Raw genomic sequence first — 20,104 nt, 5'->3', positions numbered from 1 at the left:
CAGAGCTTCTGCAATTTCTAGCAAAATTACAGATGCAATTATCCTTTGTCTCAGCAATTTTCCTTCTAGGAATCTATCTGAAAGATCCCCTGGCGATAATACAAAGAGGTGTATTGGCTGTGCATTGCAGCACTATTTGTAATAGCAACAAAATTCAAACAACTCAAATGTCTATCAGCAGGGGACTGGTGAAACAAGCTGTGTCACATCCACATGATGGAGTAATATGCAGCTATGAAAAAGGAATGGGGACTCTCTGTAAACTACCATGGAGTGATCACCAGGACATAAGGTTGAATGAAAAAAGCAAGGCAGAGAAAAGTGTGTATGATATGCTACTATTTAACTTTTTTAAATGAAAGGATAAAATACAAAATTTTCAAAAGAAATTGTTACCTATAAGTGGAGGGAGGGAATGGGGTAAATGATACCACAGGAATATAATCTACAAACTCCAGATTGTAGGAAACTTTATAGAACAACCAACCTGGTTTCTTTAACAAGAAAAGTTTGAAGAAAACAAAAAGAGATGGAATAGGAACCTAGTGATTGGAAAGAGGGACTTTGGGCATATCAACCAATTGCAATTTATGAACCTATTTGTATTCTGATTTGAATACATAAACTGAAAAAGTTTATAAAACAATGGGAAAATTTAAACACTGGGTGAATATTCGATGACATTAAGGAATTATTATTTAGGTGTGCTAATGATAGTGTGGTTTTATTCTTAAACGAATCTTCATATATTAGAGATACACACTGAAATTTTTTATAGATGAAATGATATGATGCTGGGAGTTGTTTCAAAAGAATTACATAGATTGGTGAAGTGGGTGAAGTTACAGATTAAACAAAATTGGCTATGAGTTGACAATTAGTGAATCTGGATGATTGGTTCATGAAGATTCATTATATTGTCGTCTTTATTTTTGTATATATTTGAAATTTTCCAAAATAAAAAAGAATGGCCTCTGTGACTCAGGTTTTTAAGGGCACTGAATCCATTTTCTTCGTAATACCACACTTTGGGTCCATCACTCTAATTAACAGCATCCATGTCAAATGGAAGTTGTACCTGTAAAACCATGATGAATATTTAGAACTGTGTGTGCTTGACAGCCTGTGATTTTAAAGTTATAATGAGCTCTCAGGAGGTCCAAATGTTTTTGTTGTTTTTGTTTAATAATTTCCTGTGTCATTGTTATCTCTTACACTTAGGAAAAATTTTAACTAACATGTGAATAGTCTCCTTCTTCTCTTCCAAACATCTATCATTCATTCGGTCAATGATTCAACACTCTTTGATCAAGTACTATTCGGAGAAGTTGTGGTGTTAGGGAGAGGCTGCTGCTAGCCGAAAGAGGTACCCAGCCCTGCTGCACATGACGGTCACCATGCACGCCCAGTTGCTTACACACCATAGAACAGTAGAGGGCTGTAACACAGGTCTATGGAAGGACAGAGGAGGGGCCTAGTTCCTCTGCCTCTAGCAGGAGTTTGAGGGAGAAATCCTGGAAAAGGAGGTTTTGCAGCATGCTAAGATGCTGGTTCTGGGCGAAGAATAACCACAGAATTGGGTCCAGCTTACTTTGGATGAAAGATGTAACATGATGCTTTTCACTTTCAAATACCCCAAGCCTCTCATCTTCTTCCTCACTGAAATGAATGACATGCATCAGTGGTTCTCAATGTCTGATCCCTGGACCAACAGCCTGGCCATCCCCTGGGAGCTTTTAGCAATGCAAATATTCCGGCCCCACCCCAGACCTGCTGAATCTGAAACTCTGGAGGTGGGCCGGTCACCTGTGTTTTAACACGCCCTCCAGGTCATGCTGATGCTCACTCAAGTTTGAGAACCGCTGGTTTAGAGAAAACCAGTAAGTGTTCCACAAATGCAGTTTAAAGAAGGAACAGGAAGCTTGTCCTTTGTCCAAATAAAAATAAATTCTGATTATGGGGGAAATTTTGAGAGAATCCAAGGCAGAAAAATAGTTTTGCTTGGCTGACGGCCTGACAGAGCAGTGGTTGTGGAGAGACCAGTGCTCCACAAAGAGAACCACAGACGCCAGGCTGGGCAGCTGCTGTCTGCCTCTAGAGCAGACTGGAGAGATCTAAGGTTTGGGGGAACCAGGCCCCAGTCTCCTGCTCTGAGATACTAATCCTTGGCCAGAGATACCTGGGGTCAATAGCTAAATATAACGATTATCCTCTGAGAGTGAGACTATGTAGGACAAGGTATAATAGATAATAAAACTGTATGATAAAATTTTTGTAAAATCCTCTCTTTTCACTTTTTTCTTTTTTTTTTAATAGCTCTGTCAGAGTTTTTTTTTCTAAGATTGGCACTGAGCTAACATCTGTTGCCAATCTTCTTTTTTGTCTCTTCTCCCCAAAGCACCCCCAGTACATAGTTGTATATTCTACTTGTGAGTGCCTCTGGTTGTGCTATGTGGGATGCCGCCCCAGCATGGCTTGATGAGCGGTGCCATGTCCCCACCTGGGATCCAAACTGTGAAACCCTGGGCCACTGAAGCAGAGTGCGCAAACTTCACAGCCACAGGGCCGGCCCCACTTTTTACTTTGTTTATATGGCCAGTAGAAAATTTAAAATATGTAGCTCACATATATGGCTTGCATTATATTTCCATCAGACAGCACTGGTCTATAAGGTGTATATAAAATGGAGGGTGGGTAGGAGACAACGTTCTACTAGTTTTTCCTCCAGTTCTGAGCAGGAGAGTGGGTGTCCAGAACCACAAATTGTCATTTCTAATTCATGAGTCATTTGTGTTTATATTGTGAAGATAGCTCAATGATACTAGCCATAAAGATCACACAGTAAACATCTTTTTTGTCCATATTCACAAAGCAATTTTTCAATTTTAGAAAATAGACTTTCCTATCAAGAGAAAATGCATTGGTTAGTGAAAACTAGAACGCATAACAATACATACCAATACTAGCCATTCCCGCTTCCCCTGCCTTGACTGTTTCAGACATAGTTAACTAATCAGGACTTTTTTCCTACTGATCCCAGACATGGCATCAATGTCCTTATCAACAGAGTACTGCAAGAAGCAGTGTAGCTAGTGAGAGATGCAGCCATGGAGCAAAACTAGGTCTGCCTGACTCCAAGGACCGATTTTCTTCATCACACCATGCAGATTCCCACTTAATAACAGGTGCACATTTATAGTTTGATTTCTAATTCAAGTCAATAAACTGTCCTTCTGATTTGTAAATCAGTGTCTTATGAATTTGATTGGCCTCATGCCCCTCTTTTCTTTTTCCAAGAAGAGTAGATAGGTTCTAATACGAATCCAGAAGGTGTGTGGTGCACAAGAGAGAGCTGGAGAAGAACAATGGCATTTTAGGAAGTCAATATTTAATACGATGGGAGAATTCGTATGACATGTTTTTCTACTTTTCCAGAGGCAGGCTCCGAGGTTTGAACAGTTCTCTTCAAATTCTACCACTATCTCTGATTTAGAACTCATCAGGAAGTTTTTGTATGGAATTTCCAACAATAATAGTAATAATAATTCCTGTATCAGGATTATTTTGGCTGCAAATAATATATATGTTTCTATATTGAGAATGTTGACACTGCTGCTATTCAAGAAACTTTATGCAGCCAGAAGGCAAATTTGTCAACATAAATGAGTGGGGTGACAAAAAGGATGGTGTCCCAGAGGAAATGACACTGGCAAAAATTTCACATTAAAGGAACTCTCAAGATATTTCACTGAAAATGGAAAGGATAAAATGTTGGAAGCTGATCTAAATTTAGAAAGGCTATGACAATTTACCAAGGCATTAGAAAAGATGCTCTGAAGGTAAGCACTGTTCAAACTACTTTTGATAAAATTTTTACAAAGAAAACATTTTATCAATGTGTCAAATGTTTTAAATAACAATCTACCAAATAAATATTCGTTTTACCATTTTTAAACTCTCTCTATACACTTATAAATGGAAGTCAGAGTTTTTAATATTTTGGCAAACATTTCTATGGAACGGTTGTAATTTTTCCTATTGGTTATTAAGATTGCTTTGCACAGTTTCAGCTTGCATGATCATTTTTATGCTCCTGCACTGCCATGCAAAGTGAGGGCTGCCTGTATATGAGTCAAATAAGAAATTCAAAATGATAGAATTATACTAATGCTTTGGCAATGTAAGTGTATTTTAAAGTATAATTGGAGAATGAAAAAAATAAAAGGTGCAATAATACTGTAGACACATCTGCCCATGCAAACAACAATTCACAAAGCTATTTCAAATTTGTGTGATATATTCAAGACAAATTATCTGGGTATTCATTTGCCTGGAGGGTGAGAGTATAAAAAGGAAAAGATGGAGAACAGGTGTGAATCACTGTATATAATGTCTTATCTTTGGAAAACATGGCTGCTACTGTCAAACTATCTTAACATTTGCTTCCCTAAGGAGTGAGTCTGCACCAATTAGAAGGCCATTGGCTGCAAGTACATCAGGACTCCAGCTCCTCTTGCTGGGCATTTCTCTTGGCTCTGCCTTCTACTTGCATATTGGCTCCATTTCAGGCTGGCAGCAAATCATGACAGCTGTACCAGGCATCACATCGAAATGCCACGTCTTCCAGAGGCAGATAGGGGCTGTCTCTTCCAGAGTCTCCTTCTCAGGAGTAAGGAGAAGCCCTCTAGCCTATTGGCTGGAACTTGGCCACGTAGCCACTCTATCAGTCAGGGTTCAAGATGGAAAACTAAAGCCGCTCTATGCCTTCTGGACATAAAAGGCTTAACACAGAATTTAGGGCATACACAACTTTTGGGAGAGCAGGGAGGGAGCAGAGTTTAGAAACTCTGTCCTTGAAGATCAGAGGAGTTGACCCTGAAAGATCGGCAGCCTGAAACACCTAAGTGTGTAATTCCTCAGGTCTGTGCCAGGAAGCTGGTGGGAATCTCTCATCTGCCCACCTGTACAGTTCCAACCATGTCTAGAGGAATAACACCATCCTCTGGTGTTGCCGTGAGTTCCTCTTGTGATCAATAATCTGGAACAGGACAGAGACAGTGCTCCTGGGAGGCATGGTTCCTAGACTTAGAAGGGAGTGGTGGTGGTACCATGCTGGCAGCAGACAATCCAGCACACCCACCCCTAAACCAGCCCCAGGAGAGAGGAATGGGCCACCAGGATTGGCGTAGGCCCATAGGATTTCCCTTTAATCCTGGGGGTGGGATAAAGTCACTCTCAACTGTGTCACACCGGGGAGGGCTGAAACCCATCCACCCAAATCAGTGCTTGACGAGCAAGGAAAATGAGAAAAAAACTGTTGGTTAGACAACCAGCGGTGTCTGCTACATACTGTATCACACCATAATCATAATTTTCTTTGCAAATAAACATATTTGTTACCAAAGTAGCTAGCTACGTATTTTAAAGAAATATGCTATGTAACATTCACCATGCATACCTGTGATTACCCACAAGGTACAATTCCCTGCAAGCAGTTCAAATTCTAGGCTAAATTGTAAAATTACAGTCAGCTGATTGGTAATTTATAGTGTTACTGCATTTAGTTAAAAGTTAAAGCTCCTTTTAGAAAATTCCTCCATTAGCTCTTCTCCTCCAGATAATCGGCCAGATTTATGTGTCTGCTGCTTCTTTATATTCCTTACCAGCACCCTGAGCACATCCTAGATTTTAACGAACTTATTTGTGTGGCTCAAATTTACAAGATCGGCCATCCCCCCTTCCTGCTGCTCATCTTCCTGATCTCCATTTGGCTGTTGTTTTACACCCCAGTTAATGCCATTCCAGCTTCCTCAGAGACTGTGGGACCAGATTTCCTCTGGGAAAAGGGAAGCTGAGGCCTGGAAATCCATTTGGGGGCCCGGGGAAAGAATGCAAATATCAAGGATGCTAATTTCTGATTTTATCACTGAGGCTGTTTACAGTAAATCTTTTTCATAAGAAAGCCCCGAAGACAAGCCTTTTTTGGGGATATCAAGAAAGTTATGTATGTGCAGGTGCCAGGGAGTGGCTTCTGTTCTAGAAGGGCCCCACAGCTCAGCGTTTCCTCCCACATGCCTCCTCGAATATGCAAGCTGCATATGTATTTATAACTCTGCGGTAAAAAAGTGAACTTTATTAGCAGAGATAACTATCATAATTCAAGCAACTGCACTCTGTAGAGCAACCAGAGACCAGAGGCATCAGGATTATATATGTTCAGGCAAATCATGTGCAAGTGTAGGGGATTTATGAGTCACTAACTGGGCATAAACAAGGAAGGAGGAAGGGCTAGAGGGACTGTCTCTATGGGAGATGCTGGGGGGTCCAGAAAACACGTGCAAATGCTTCCTCCAGAGTGTTGTTATATGCTTGAGGTCAGTGACTTCATCATGCAATTTTGCATCCACCTATCCTAGTAGCAGCCCTCAGTAAATGTTTGTTGAGTGAATGAGTGAATGACTGTTGACCCTGGCAATGCACAATAGCTCCTGAATTGTTCTGTGTGTGCACATCTTCTCCCGTTCCTATTCAAATATTTATTCTAAATCACTGGAGCCGCAGCTGCCCGACTGAAGAGCCACACTCGAAATCTCTATTAGCCAAGTGAGGCTCTAAGCCAGTGCTTCTCAACCTTGGCTGCACTTTAGAATCACTTGGGGGATGTTTCAAACTCCCAATGCTCAGGCTCTACCTCAGACCAGTTACAGTCAGAATCTCTGGAGCCAAGGCCTAGGCATCAGAGCTCCAAGGTTGAGAACCGCTGCTCTAAGCCAGCATGGAAACTGCTCTGGCTCAGGAGTTAGGAGACCCAGAAGATACCCCTCACTACAAAAAAGTGCCAGTGTCACTTTCACTGAGGCCCAAAGTGCAGACAGAAAAGAGATAGTTCTGACGGCACTTAGGAATTTGTTTTTGTACTCCTCTGGAATTTGAGGAGAGGAGGGTGTGTCACGTGTCTTGGGAATACCTAACATTTCAAACGACAAAACGATGCCACACTGTGAAATGAGATGGGAAGCTATTGAGTATCCCGGCCCGGCTCTGGGTAGCAACCTCTCTCCAGCCTCCAGGCCACGGGCACACAGAAGCTCTGCGGCGGTCTGCCTGCTGTGCAGCAGCCTCCGTCCACAGGCCCCCCCGAGTTCTTTCTGGTGAGCTCATACCGTTCTTGGGAAGGTTGGGAGAGAGGTGGGTAACTGTTGTTTTGGTTTGTAGACATCTTGGGGGGTTCGGCTGAGCTGGTACTGGGGGCAGGGGAGCTGTGACTTGGGGGAAATGCTAAGTTGCTACAAGCTGCAGCAAACGTGTGTCAGTGGGAGGTGAGAAAGGCAAACAGAGGGCTGCAAACTGTGCCAGGAACCTGCCTCGCGGATAATCAAACTTGCCTATAAATAACTAATGGGCCGATGAACGTGTCAGTGACGTTATTTTCTAAAGCAGCGTATAGGCAATATGAGTGCTTCCCTTGAGCAAATCCTCAAGCTGTTCCAGAATGCCAAGTAAAAATACAAAACACCTGTCTGGTGGTGGTGCCTTTACATAAACAATTTTTCCAGGTAACTGAAAGCTACCCTCATAGATGCCAAAAACCCGACATTTTAATTATGTAAGAGAATATTTCTAAAATGGAATATATTCTTCCCAGAGGTAGTGAACAGAGGGCCTAGTCATTTACTGGCTTTTGGTGGTCCAGGAAGCAGAACCCAGATTTCCTCCTGAACCACCCTTCTCACACACCCTCAGTCCCGGCTCCGGGAGTGGAGCATAAGACCTAGGCTGAAGGCCATCAGTGTCTTGTTTCCCTGGCCATAGGCCATGGGCTCTAATGCATGGGCTTTGTGACAACTTTTCCCCTTCCTTTGAGCCCTTTCTGGCTCCCATGCACTCAGATATGTTTTGCATAGATACAATTACTGCTAGTCTGGCCTCTGTGTATGTAGAAAGTACTGAAACGAATTTATTATTATTTCTCTTAGTGCTCTTAAAATTCACTTTGGCTTTTGAATATTTTCAGAAGACATAAAACTGTTCCTATTCCATGACCTGAGAATACGCTATGGAGAAACAGCTCAGGAAAGTAATCTAAGATCATCCATACCTAGTTGCAGTCTCATTTCTCAAAATATTTTGTGCACAATCCTATCCTGCCTTGGTACCCTAGACATCACAGTATTGACATATCCAGAGTGGCACAAACTCCATAGCATTTATCCCACAATCAGCTTTTATGAGACATGCATCATTATAGACCTTTAAGAAAAAAACTGTGTATTGTGGAAAATTTTGTACAAAACTCTGTGTACCTGACTCAATTGTGAAACTCCCCCAAGCCTAATGGTTTAGAATTGTGGGTGAAATTAAGCCCACTGATGGATCAACTTCCTGTGGTTGGTTCGTTACCGAGCTTGTGAAGGGAGGTGGGATGCTGTCAGAAGCTACCACATCAAGATGTGACAAGGAGAGAGGAAGCAACCGAATCACCCCCAGCTTAGAGACATAAGTGTGGGGAAGACAGCCCTGTGAGTCTCCCTAGTCCCTGTTCCGAGGACCTCATTATTATAGCCCAGAGTGACAAGAGAGGTTCACAATTACAACTCTGTGTTATTAAGAAAAGTCTGCAATTATGGCCATGTAATTGGCCTTTTTCTACATCGGGGAAGTATGCAATGCATTTCAGAAAGCTTTCCATCAAGGACTGGTTGGGTATGGACATTTAAAATGGCAAATTTGAAATATCTGTGAAAATCATTTATGCAGATTCCTCAATGCCAATTAATAGGATGGAAAATTGAAAAGAGAGAGAGACCAAGCTTTTAGTTCCAGTTGCCTCATTAACTAGCTATGTGGTCTAGGAGCTCAGTTTCCTTATCTTTAAACTGGGAAGGCCTAGATTTATACTGTTTAATAGGGTAGCCACTTGCTATGTATTTAAATTTAAATTAATTAAAAATAACTAAGATTAAAAATTCAGTTCCTCATACACTTTCAAGTGCTCAATAGCTCACGTGGTGAATGGCTGTCATGTTGGAGAGCGCAGATATAGAACATTTCCGTTATCAACAGAAGTTCTATTGCTTGGCACTGATCTAGATCCTGATGAGAAAATAGGTTTCATCTCTTGTGCTACTGCCTATTGATTGATCCTTGTAAAGGACAACATCTCTGGGTTGTCTGCGCAGGCTGTAAGCCATCCCTACCCTCTCCAAGCACTGCTCCTCATTCCACAGGAGTGGGCATTAGGTAGCCACTTCCTTTTTGATTATGACTGATTGGGCTAGGAGTCGTCACCTGACCCAAGCAGAGTCAGTCAGTCTCTCCCTTCGAAAGTTGATGCTGAGATTCAGATACAATTTCTGTAAGAGACTGTAACTAGAATAAATAAATATGCATGCTATGAATGGCCGCGTGACCTCAAGCAGCTTGGAGATGCAGAGAAAGCCTGACTACAGAGAGAAAAAGTGAAATAAACAGGCAGAAACATGCAGAGATAAGGGACAGTCCTGATGGCTTTCTGATTCCTGAGACCTAGCTGAATTCTTGTGTTTGACTTTTTTGGGATACCCTTGTATGTTTGTAGGAAATTCCTCCTTATTTGCTCAGGGTTGCTCAAGTTGGTTTCTATTACTTGTAACTGAAGAATCCTGTCCAAATCAGTAGTAGTTTCCAGGAGTTGAGAAGAACTCTAAAGCTCTGTTCAGACTCAGCAGAATATAGTGATTGATTGATGATGTCTGTCGTGGGCAAGGTTGGAGGAGTTGAGGCATCTGTGCTAAATATTTGCCATCCCTGCTTAGTCAGTCTCTGAAATGATCTTCAGCTCTCAAATTCTTTTTGTTTCTCTGGTGAATTCTTAGGGTTTTTTTTTCTTTCTGATAATGCTGAAGGAATAATATGTTATTGTTTCATTCCCTGATGTTTACTATTAACTGTTTCCAGTGGTGAAATAAAGTATAATGACACTTTAAGACCTTAGAAAGAGAGAGAATAGATTGGAGATATTAAGCATCAAAGTCTACAGTTTTACACAAAATGTGAGCTCTAAATCCAACAAGCTTTCAGAAAAATATGATTTTTAGTAATGCCAGCCAAATTTTGTAAAGCTAGTGTCCTATAGGTTTTGAAAAAAATTACCACAAGGTTAAAAAAAAATCTAAATGATGTCAAATTTATCAAGGCAATCAAGTATAATTAATCTAAAATAGCTTCTTTTAGCTAAAGAAATTTAACCAAAATTTGCTTGTTTAATAATTATAATGTATAACATTTGACCCAGTGAGCTTTAGCCTTTTCACTTATGACAGTTATGATCAAATATATGAAAACTGAGGTAGGAAATTAACTGGAAAAAGGTTATTCGTATGGGACCAGAGGCAATAGCTGTAAGAAGGCAGAGCTAGGGCAAGGCCACATAACCAGCCAGGGAGAGACCAAGACTGAATCTGTGGTCCATAGACAGGTGAGACTGGGTTGTCAAAATGCACGCAGATTTGACAGGTCGGAAAGCAAGCAATAAATCAAAATCATTCAGGGTAACCAGAGGAAAGACCTTGCTTGCTTGCTTAAGACCAGGTTGGTGTGAATGGAAGAATTAGGAGTGAAACAGTTCTTTCTCCTATACCACAGGAAGGCTTTTGCATCTTTTACCAAGAGGCCTCCTCTTAAACATCCTTCTTCCATAATCCTTGTGGTAGACACTAATATGGGCCCATTTTCATGCCTTGTATAATCTCCTCCCTTTGAATGTGGGTGGGACCAGGGACTTGCTCTGGAATATGGCAAGGGTGATGGGATGTTATTCTCATGATTATGTTATTGTAAGCTCTGTCTTGCTGGCATGCGCTAGAGAGACTCTTCATTACTGCCTTGAAGAGGTAAGCTGCCATGTCATGAGAGGGCCTATAGAGGCCGCCATATGGCAAGGAACTTTGGGCAGCCTTTATTTGCTGGGAGTAGCCCCCATTGACAGCCAGCAAGAAAACAGGCCCTCAGTTCTACAACTACAAGGAGATGAATTCTGCCAACAACCTGAAGGAGCTTGGAAGTCGATCTTTCCCTAGTCAAGCCTCTGATGAGACCACAGCCTCAGCCAACACCTGAATCACAGCCTTGTGAGACCCTGAGCAGAGGTACAGCTAAGCTGTGCCTGGACTTATGACCCACAGAAACTGTAAGATTAGAATGTGCATTGTTTTAAGCTTCTAAATTTTCGGTAATTTGTTATGCAGCAAAAGATAACTAATACACTCATTTTGATCATGGTCTATCCCAGTAGTTTTCAAGCCTTTCTTTTAGCTGTGGAGACCTATATTTAAGCAAAAGCTCATGTGGAAGCCCAATATGTAAAACAAATAAAGGTAGAACTGCTTCATTTGTAGCTGGGTAGAGGGCATATATCCCTTACTAGCTAGGTTCTCCTGAATTTATGGTGACCTAAGAAGAAACTCTGTAGAGAACAGTCTGCAAAACATAAGATAAACTGAAGAGAGAACCTAAGACTGCTGATCCAGATACACTCTTCAGGCTGCAGGGAAGAGATCTAACCAGGTGACCTTCCATAGTGAAGTATAATGAACACTGTTGATGCACTGCCCAGAATTCTCAAATTTCTTGACTGTTTCTGGTCACGCCTCCCCTGGCTTCACTGTGCTTTTTGTCTATACCTATAACTCTTCTTCTGAGCACTCTCTTTGGGCTATTAGAGCTACTTTACCTAGTATAGCAAGTAGGAGGTACCTAGGAGTGTATGTCCCCTGCTGAGCAGGCCTTTGACCAAGGACTGATTGGTGGGTGACTATGAAAACCAACCTCTCTTACCTTGAGTTGAGACAACCTCTGAAGTACAGCTTATACTCTAGAATTTTCCATTTGGATCAGGCCAAGGCTACCCTCTGCAGGATTGCTGAAATCACACCATGCTTGGCTTTCTGCTCTTCCCTGTGCTGCCCCCCCACTTCCCACCAGCTTCTCCTTGGAGCACTTCCTTAATAATTGCTTTGCACATTAATCTTCATTTCTGTGTCTGTTTCTGGGGAACCCCACTTGAGACACGGGGGTTTTCTGAGAGGATATATGAGCAACTAAGACATCTCAACATCTCTGGGGCTCAGTGTTTCCAAGTCCCTTGTTGGTTACATTTCATTATGGGCCCCAGTGCCCTACCTGACCCTTGTGGTTCTCACATTGATTCTTATTACATATGGAATTGTTACATATTCTTATTATATATGTAATTTTAAGTTTTCTAGTAGCCATATTTTTATGGAAATTTTTCATGTAAATTAATTTTAATAACATTTTGTTTATTAAAATAAATAAAAATAGTATGTCAAAATGTGACCAATATTAAAAATATTAATGCTATCTTTTATGTTATTTTTAAATACTAGATCTTTGGAATCTAGTGTACATTTTTTTATACATACAGTGCATCTCAATTTGAACATTGTTTTCATCAGAAATCCTTGACCTGTATTTAGATTTTATAAAATTTAAAAATTGAAAAGGAGATAGATTTCCACACTCAAGTTGTTCCAAACATGCTTAATAGTTTTCCAATAACTTGAGTATTCATTTTTTAAAATAAAATTAAAGCTAAGTGAAATCAACATTCATTTTTCAGTTGCACTAGCCACATTTGAAGTGCTCAGCAGCCACCTGGAGCTAGAGGCTACCATTTTAGACAGCGCAGCTCTAGACCTTTTCCCTCTCCCTTGGACTTGGCTCTGGGGCCCCTGTGGGCCGATGGCAGCCAGGAGGAGACTCCAGTGTACGTCATGTTGAGCTGGTGTCGAGATGGTGTTTGATGAGCACTGGGGATCTGGAACACAGGGACATTGTTCAGCTACTTGTCCACTAAATCCCAAGAGCACTGTCTTAGGTCAGGTTCGCTGGAAGCAGAGCCTGAGACAGGGTTTCAGGTGCACACAATTTATTGAGGGATGACCTGGAAAGAAACCTGTAAGGGAGTAAGGCAAGCAGGATAGGCAGGGGAACGAGCCTAGCAGGGATGTGTGCTCATGTCAGTTCTTGCCTTGGCCCGATCAATGGGGACTCTGGAATGTAAATTGCACTACAGAGTTGTCCTCTTTTGAGGCAAGGGGACCAGTCATTGACTGCTTGGGAGAGAGTGGAGGTGATACATCCCCAAATTTGCTAGGTGATAGAACTCATCCAATAGCAATTGTCCAAAGAAGGTCACAGGTGGAAGCTTTTAGCCGGAGCACCTGCAGCAGCTGGGAGATGGTGTACTGGCTAGTGAAGGAGATTTGGACAGGCCACTAACAGCCTGAAGCGACCTAAGTATAGAGGACCAGGCCAGGACCAGAACACTTTATTGCTTTCTGGTGGTTTGGCCTCAAGCCTCAGTGTGAAATCATAGTGAGTAGGGCTGGACCCTCTGGGGCTACAAGGGCTCCCTTGCATAGAGCCTCAAGGACTAGAATCCCAGCAGCTCGGGCATTTTCCTTGACCCTTTCTTCCTGGGGTGACATTAAATCTCTGCCTTCTACATCACACCTTTCAGATGGCAAAGAAAATTGAGAAAAAGGAAAAGCAAAGAGACTGAATCCCCAAAAGGAGGTATCCATCCTAATACAATGAAGTATGAAGCAAATCCTTGTTCTTCATTCATTCCCCTAAGGAATATCTAGCTGAGTGCCTATGCTGGGCCAGGTACCGTGTGAGGCTGTGAAGGCGAATTCCAAGGAGTGGTTCCAAGGCCATTTTGAGCAATGACAACATAACTAAAATAAGCACTGCTACAGGGCTTTTGGTGTTCACAAGAAGGGAGAGGCCAAGAGAGGTGGGGATTGGGGACAGTCTAGGTCAGCGAGGAGTGCTGAGAAGTATAATAACAGGCCGCAGTGAGCCTGCCAGGACTCCAAGGAAAGAGTGGAGGTCAATCTGGGGCACCAGCCAAGGTCTGAAAAAGCAAGTTAAGGTCAGTGTTCAGAAGCCCAGGCTGAAGCCCAGGCCAGGGAGAAGGACTTAGGCAGATGGAGACTGGGCACAGAGGCATGGCAGTGCCAGGTGCCGGGTGAAGGAAGATGATAACGTATTTAGCACCAACTACTTGCCAGGAAAGTATATATTTGAATATATTTAATCCTCACAATAACCTTGCAAGATAAGTATGAGGTTCAGAAAGATTAAAATAGTGCTTCTCAAACTTTAAAGAGCATATGAATCACCTGGGGATGGTGTTAAAATGCAGATTCTGATTCAGCAGGCCTGGGGTGGGGCCCAAAATTGCACATTTTTAATAAGCTCCTGGTGATGCTGATACTGCTGGTCCACAGGCCAAACTTTGAGTATTAAGAAGTTAAAACCTTCACTACAAAGTCAATGCTTTTATTACTATGAAGGAAAAGGTAGAGAATGAAGGGCAGGAAAACAAAAATGGTCTAGTCTTCCAAACACAGTCATGGCCATGGACCCCGGACTGTGGCTGTCTGCTCTCCTGGGTGTGGGCAGGTGTGGGCAGGTGTGGGCAGGGAGGTATGCTGCCTTGAAGAGAGGAGTGGCCCACTCTGGATCTTGGGAGGTGGGGAGTGCCTTCTGACAGTTCTCCTGGGGTGACTTACTCATTTTAATGTATCTGATCCAATGCATTTTAGTCATTGTTCATACTTGACTTAATGATCGGTTAATTTGGGTAATTTATTGAGGTAGAAATTACTTTTCAGCAGCTGTTTTTAAATTGTTAGCCTCATAGTGAAACCTAATCCACTTCTTAAAAGTTCTCTTGACCTTTTTTAAAAAACTTTTTTTAAAAAAATTATTTTATTGAGATCATCATAGCTTATAATGTTGTATAAATTTCAGGTGTACATTATTATATACCAGTTTCTGTATCGACTGTATCGTTTTCACCACCAATAGTCTAGTTTGTATCCATCACCATACATATGTGCCCCTTTTAGTTTTTTATCTAAAACTTTCTTATGGGCCTTATTATTAAATTTCCTTCTCTATCTCATTATGGATATTGGTATAAAGACTTAGTGAAACATTCTTTAGGGGCCCTTGCTAGTTTCTTAATTGTGAAAATTATTATTATGTATTTTTCAAAAGACCTCACATTCATAAGATGCTTCACAGTTTCTAGAATACTTTCACTGACATTTTCTTCCTTTTGGTCTCCACACAACCCAGGAGGTCAGTGTTATTATTCCAGTTTGTAGAGGAGGAAATGGAGGCACAGAAAGGCGAAGTAAATTGCCCAAGGTCACATGTCTACATAAGGGGTGGAGATATTAACATTTTTAAGTATTTACTGGTGTCAGACACTGTGCTAAGAGCTGTATATGTAGTAGGTCATTTAGTCCTTTCCCCAGCCCCATTATTATCCCCATTTTACAGATGAGAATACTGAGGCCTAGAGAGATTACCTATCTATTCAAGATCACACAGCTAGTAAGGGGCAGAGCCAAGGTCAGAACTGAGGCATAGGTGCATCTAACTTCTACACTAGAAAGGGCGCGTTGCAATGTTTGGGCCATAGCAAAAACAAAAGCATTTGTGAGGATTTTTCCAGCCCTGTCCTAGACTAACGGTGTCCTGGCCAGCTACAGTGAAGACTGTAAGAGGTTTGGGATTGTAATACTCATATAGGAAGAGGGGTTTTGCCAGTCTACCAAAGTGGGTGGATGATAAACAAGACATCTTAAAATCATCTATTTGACCCAGCCAGCACCACGTCTGGAGGGTATCTAACACTTACACTTTGGTGCAGGGCCAGCTCCCAAGCAATCCTACCCCAGTCCGCCCCTTACTAGGTCTTCTGACTCACCCTGGCCCAGCCCATGTGCATCACTTTGGTGCCTGAATCAGAATCCCAACATGAAACCAAGTTCACCCATGATGGTACAAGTGAAGAGACTTTAATGAAGGAACTGCGTATAGAGGTGTCATATAGGTCAAGGGAACAAACGGGATGTTGAGGCACCCAGAGACCAGCAGCAGTGGGAAGTTGTTACTACCCTTTCAAGCTTGGAAGGAGCAAGGGGAAGAGAGTAGTACCAGAGCTTGTATATGCTGGAGCCACTGAGGATGGAGGGGTGCAGCCAAGGCCAGAGGTGTGCTGCAAAGAGGAAGAGAGAGGGGAAGAAATGTTCTGGATTCTCTCTCCTCCCACCTTCCAGTTTCCTGCCAGTGCCCCTCACTGCTGAGACTGATCAGAAGCCAGGCAGCAAGGGAGCCTCATTGATAGAATCCACTGGGATCAGCCTGCCTGAGCCCATAGCAGGGCAGAGAAAGGTGGAGAGTGCGTGGAGGAGGGCAGGGGTGAGCAGAGAACAGCCAGCACAGCATTGCGTTGGTTGTTTCCTTCTATGCCAAGCAACAGTAGGCAGCTCTTCTCTCCTCCCCACTTCAATTCTATGTGCCAGGCTGCAATTTCCAATCCTGCAGTATTCACTCCCTTGGCTCTGAGTTTTCTGACCCAAAGTTCTTTTTCCAAAGAGGCTTCCCTGCTATGAGGAAAATGGAAGACTGGCCAACAGGAGGGTCCTGGCATGTTTGAGAGTCAACTTTCTGGATGTGTAAGCTGGTTTTCAGGAATTTGCACTACTCTGGTGTGAAACTGAGTGTGAGCCATGTCTGGGTGATGGAGGACAAGAAGTTACCCACTGAGAGAGGCAGTGGTGAGCCCAACATTGCCCAATATTGCCTCCCGAAGAACAGTCTGTGATGTTCACACTTTGAGCATCTGAATGTCAAAGAAGGCCCTAAGCTTGTGAAGCCTTTGACATTGTGAGAATAGACTCTGGAGCCAGATTGCTTGGATTCAAATCTAGACACCACCACTCACTGGCTTGGTGACCTTGGGCAAGTTATTCCACTTCTCTGACCCTCCTTTTTCTCATCTCTAAAATGGGCATAGTAGTACCTACCTGAAAGAGTTGTTGTGAGGATTAATTGGGTTAGTCCACAAAGTGGATTTTAGAACCCCATACGCAGTAGTGACCATATAAAAACAAAATTTAAAAACTCTGCAGGGCTAGTATCCAATCAAATGAGGATTTTTACCAAAAATTGGTGAAAATGTATAAAGTAGAAGGAAGCGTAGGCAGGTAGTAGAAAATATAATGAATCAGGTTAAGGGGGAATATATCTATCTGCATATATTTTTGCATTTTGGTGTCACTATGAATCAAACTGCTGTGGTGAAACTTGATATCACAAAATTGGTGAATATTTATTAACAACTTGCTCTGGTTCTCCTAGGGAGAATCTCTATGATTTAATACCACACCCCATTCCCATCTAAAGCTTTTCCAAAAAAGAATCCAATTCACTTGGTGTTTAATGAAATATTTGAGAAGATGTTTTAAAAATCAGTTGAAGAAAATTTCCTAAAATCTTATTTTCTCCATTGAAAAAATTAGGAAACAATATTCCTGCATGACGAGATTGTTTTGAAGAATAAACATAAAGTTTCTGGCATGTGGTGGTCATTAAATATTACTTCTCATTGTTAAGTTTTATGATTTCATCTTTGAAAAATTTGATAGGGTTATATAAGAAAATATACTCTGTATTTTTACTACTTTGAGGAATTGGATTCTATTTTTGGATAATTAAACTGTAAGCCTGTTAATGAATATGGGATTCATTTATATAAGTGACCACTATAGATGGAGGTATACAGTACTAGTATGAAATCATCTTATCAACAACTTAAATCTTAATTTGTCTCTGGATCCAACTACCAAGATACAGAAAATACAGAGAACATAAGAACATGTTAAATGACACCATGGAGATGCAATCAACCAAATCCAGACTGTAGGTGTTATGGACTGAATTGTGATCCTTCCCCCCTCCAAATTCATTTACTGAATCCCTAACCCTAAATGTGACTGTATTTGGAGATAGGGCCTGAAAGGGGATAATTAACGTTAAATGAGATCATAAGGGAGGGGCCCTAATCCAACAGAATGGTGTCCTCATAAGAAGGCGAAGAGACACTGGAGATCTCTCTCTTTTTTTCTGTGTGCACACACAGAGGAAAGGCCGAGTGAGGACACAGAGAGAAAGCAACCCTGCTGGCATCTTGATCTTGGACTTGTAGCCTCCAAAAGGTGAGAAAATAAATTTCTGTTGTTTAAGTCATCTAGTTTAGGGTATTTTGTTATGGCAGCCCAAGCAGATTAATACAGTAGGAAACTCTACAGGACAACCAACCTGGTTTCTTCCACAAATAAACTGCAACAAGAAAAAGAAAAGAGAGAGAGGGAGACAGAGCTAGAGGAGGACTCTAAAGATTAAAGAGACTTAAAAGACACATCCACCAATCATATGCATGGGCCTTATTTGGATCCTGATTTAAACAAACTGGAGAGAAGAAAGAGAGAGAGAGACAGAGAGAGCTAACCACATTATTTGTGACATTTATGAGACAATTGGAGATTTGAACACTGGATATTTTATGATATTAGAGAACTTTTATTATTTCTTTTAGATGTGATCAAGTTATTGTGATTATGTTTTTTCCTTAACAAAGAGTATTTATTCAGATGCATACTGAAATATTTACAGATGAAATGATATGATGTCTGGGTTTTGCTTCAAAATAATATGGGGGGCACGGGGTGATAGGAAAAATGAAACAAGACTGACTATAGGTTGATAGTTGTTGAAGCTGGTGATGGCTTCACATGGGTTCATTATACTGTTCTCTTTATTTTTGTGTACATTTGAAATTGTCTATACTCAAAAGTTAAAAAAATTAATAATGGTTTTATAATAACTAGAAAAATCTTTTTCTCTTAGACTCAGTAGTATCTAGAAATACAGCCTACTGTATTTATTGTTTTTGACAGTAACAGGACCTTACAAGCAAGGGGGATCTTGGCAAGAAAGTTCCGGTGGATGTATGAAAGCTTCCATGCATGCATGTGCAAGAATGGTTCTTGGCTTTAATGTTCAATAAATGTTTATTATCCTATGAGTGAGGCATACTCCTGGGTGCTACCAACAAGATGGTACAGGCCCTGACCTCTTGGAGCTTACATTCTAGTGGGGCTGATTGACAAATAGCAAGTAAGCTGATTGATAGACTTTTAAAATGTCTTTTGAGCTACGATAAGTGCTATAACAATAATTAGGACTGAGATACTGAGAACCTTGTTTAGATGGGGACTCAGAAAAAACTTACATGAAAAAGGTGTCATAAGCTGAGAGAGATCAATAAGATGAGAAAAAAAGAACCAGCCCTGCGGACAGTGTAGAAGAGCATTCAGGTGCGGGAACAGTGTGGGCAAAGGCCCTGCAATGGAAGAGAGTGTGGTTTGTTGGAGGAACTGAAGAAAGCCATTGTGGATGGGCTGTCGTGAGCCGAGAAAACATGGAGTACCTGAGATGAGGTTACAGACCACGGTGGGGACTAAATCATGCAAAGCCTTTTAGGCCACTGTAAGGAGTTTGAATTTTATTCTGAGAGCTGTGGAACCCACTGGGGATTCTAAGCAGGGAGTTTGACTTGCCACAAGATTACAGAGGAAGTTTGGGGAGGGGTGGTGGGGCAAAGAGGGTTATGAGAAGCAGGCAAATAGGACTGTCTTCAGTCTGGGCCCCTGGAGCTGACTTGGGATTCATGGAACAGCAGTAGGATCTCCCAAGGTGTATCCTGTGTCAATAGCCTCAGGAGATAGTGTCTTCCTGCCTTTCCCAGTCCCCAGTGAGCTGGCTGTTAAGTAGGAGGATACTCTTGTTATCTGTTACTATGTAATGAACCATCCCCAAATTTAGTGGCTTAAAGCACAGAAATTTCTCAGGAATCTGTAATTTGGCCAGAGCTTGAGGGGTTGACTTGTCTCTGCTCTCTGTGTATCTGGGGCCTCAGCTGGACTGACTCAAATGGCTGGGGCTGGAACAGCCAAGGGCTGGCTTAGATATCACTATATAGTCTCAGGGCTTCTCTATAAGATTTCTCATGTGGTATCTCCAGCATGTGGCCTCAGGATAGTTGGACATCTTACATTGCAGTTCAAGGCTCCAGGAACAGGTGTTCCAAAAGAATAAAGTGGAAGTTTCAAGGCCATTTTGATCAAAGTCCAGAAGTTACACAGTCTACTACCACCAGATTATCCAGATTATATTT

The 20,104-nt window shown here is 41.8% G+C and overlaps 1 protein-coding gene across 7 annotated transcripts in view; it reads left to right on the top strand.

Moving 5' to 3' along the window:
- The window catches only part of LOC102148199 (WAS/WASL-interacting protein family member 3-like), a 38,427-nt gene that overhangs the window by 14,600 nt on the left and 3,723 nt on the right, over positions 1 to 20,104 (top strand). For 4 of the 7 annotated variants that reach the window (XR_011427023.1, XR_011427022.1, XR_011427025.1 and 1 more), the window contains exon 4: positions 18,008 to 18,083. The exons of the other annotated variants lie outside the window; for them this stretch is intronic. The gene's annotated coding sequence lies outside the window, so the exon portion shown is untranslated. The remainder of the gene's footprint in view (positions 1 to 18,007; positions 18,084 to 20,104) is intronic. 7 annotated transcript variants of the gene reach the window in all.

This window comes from Equus caballus, chromosome 16, assembly GCF_041296265.1.
Source record: "Equus caballus isolate H_3958 breed thoroughbred chromosome 16, TB-T2T, whole genome shotgun sequence".
NCBI classification, from domain to species: domain Eukaryota; kingdom Metazoa; phylum Chordata; class Mammalia; order Perissodactyla; family Equidae; genus Equus; species Equus caballus.
The sequence above is the reverse complement of the archived record's forward strand: the minus strand, read 5'-3'. Positions and strand labels throughout refer to the sequence as shown.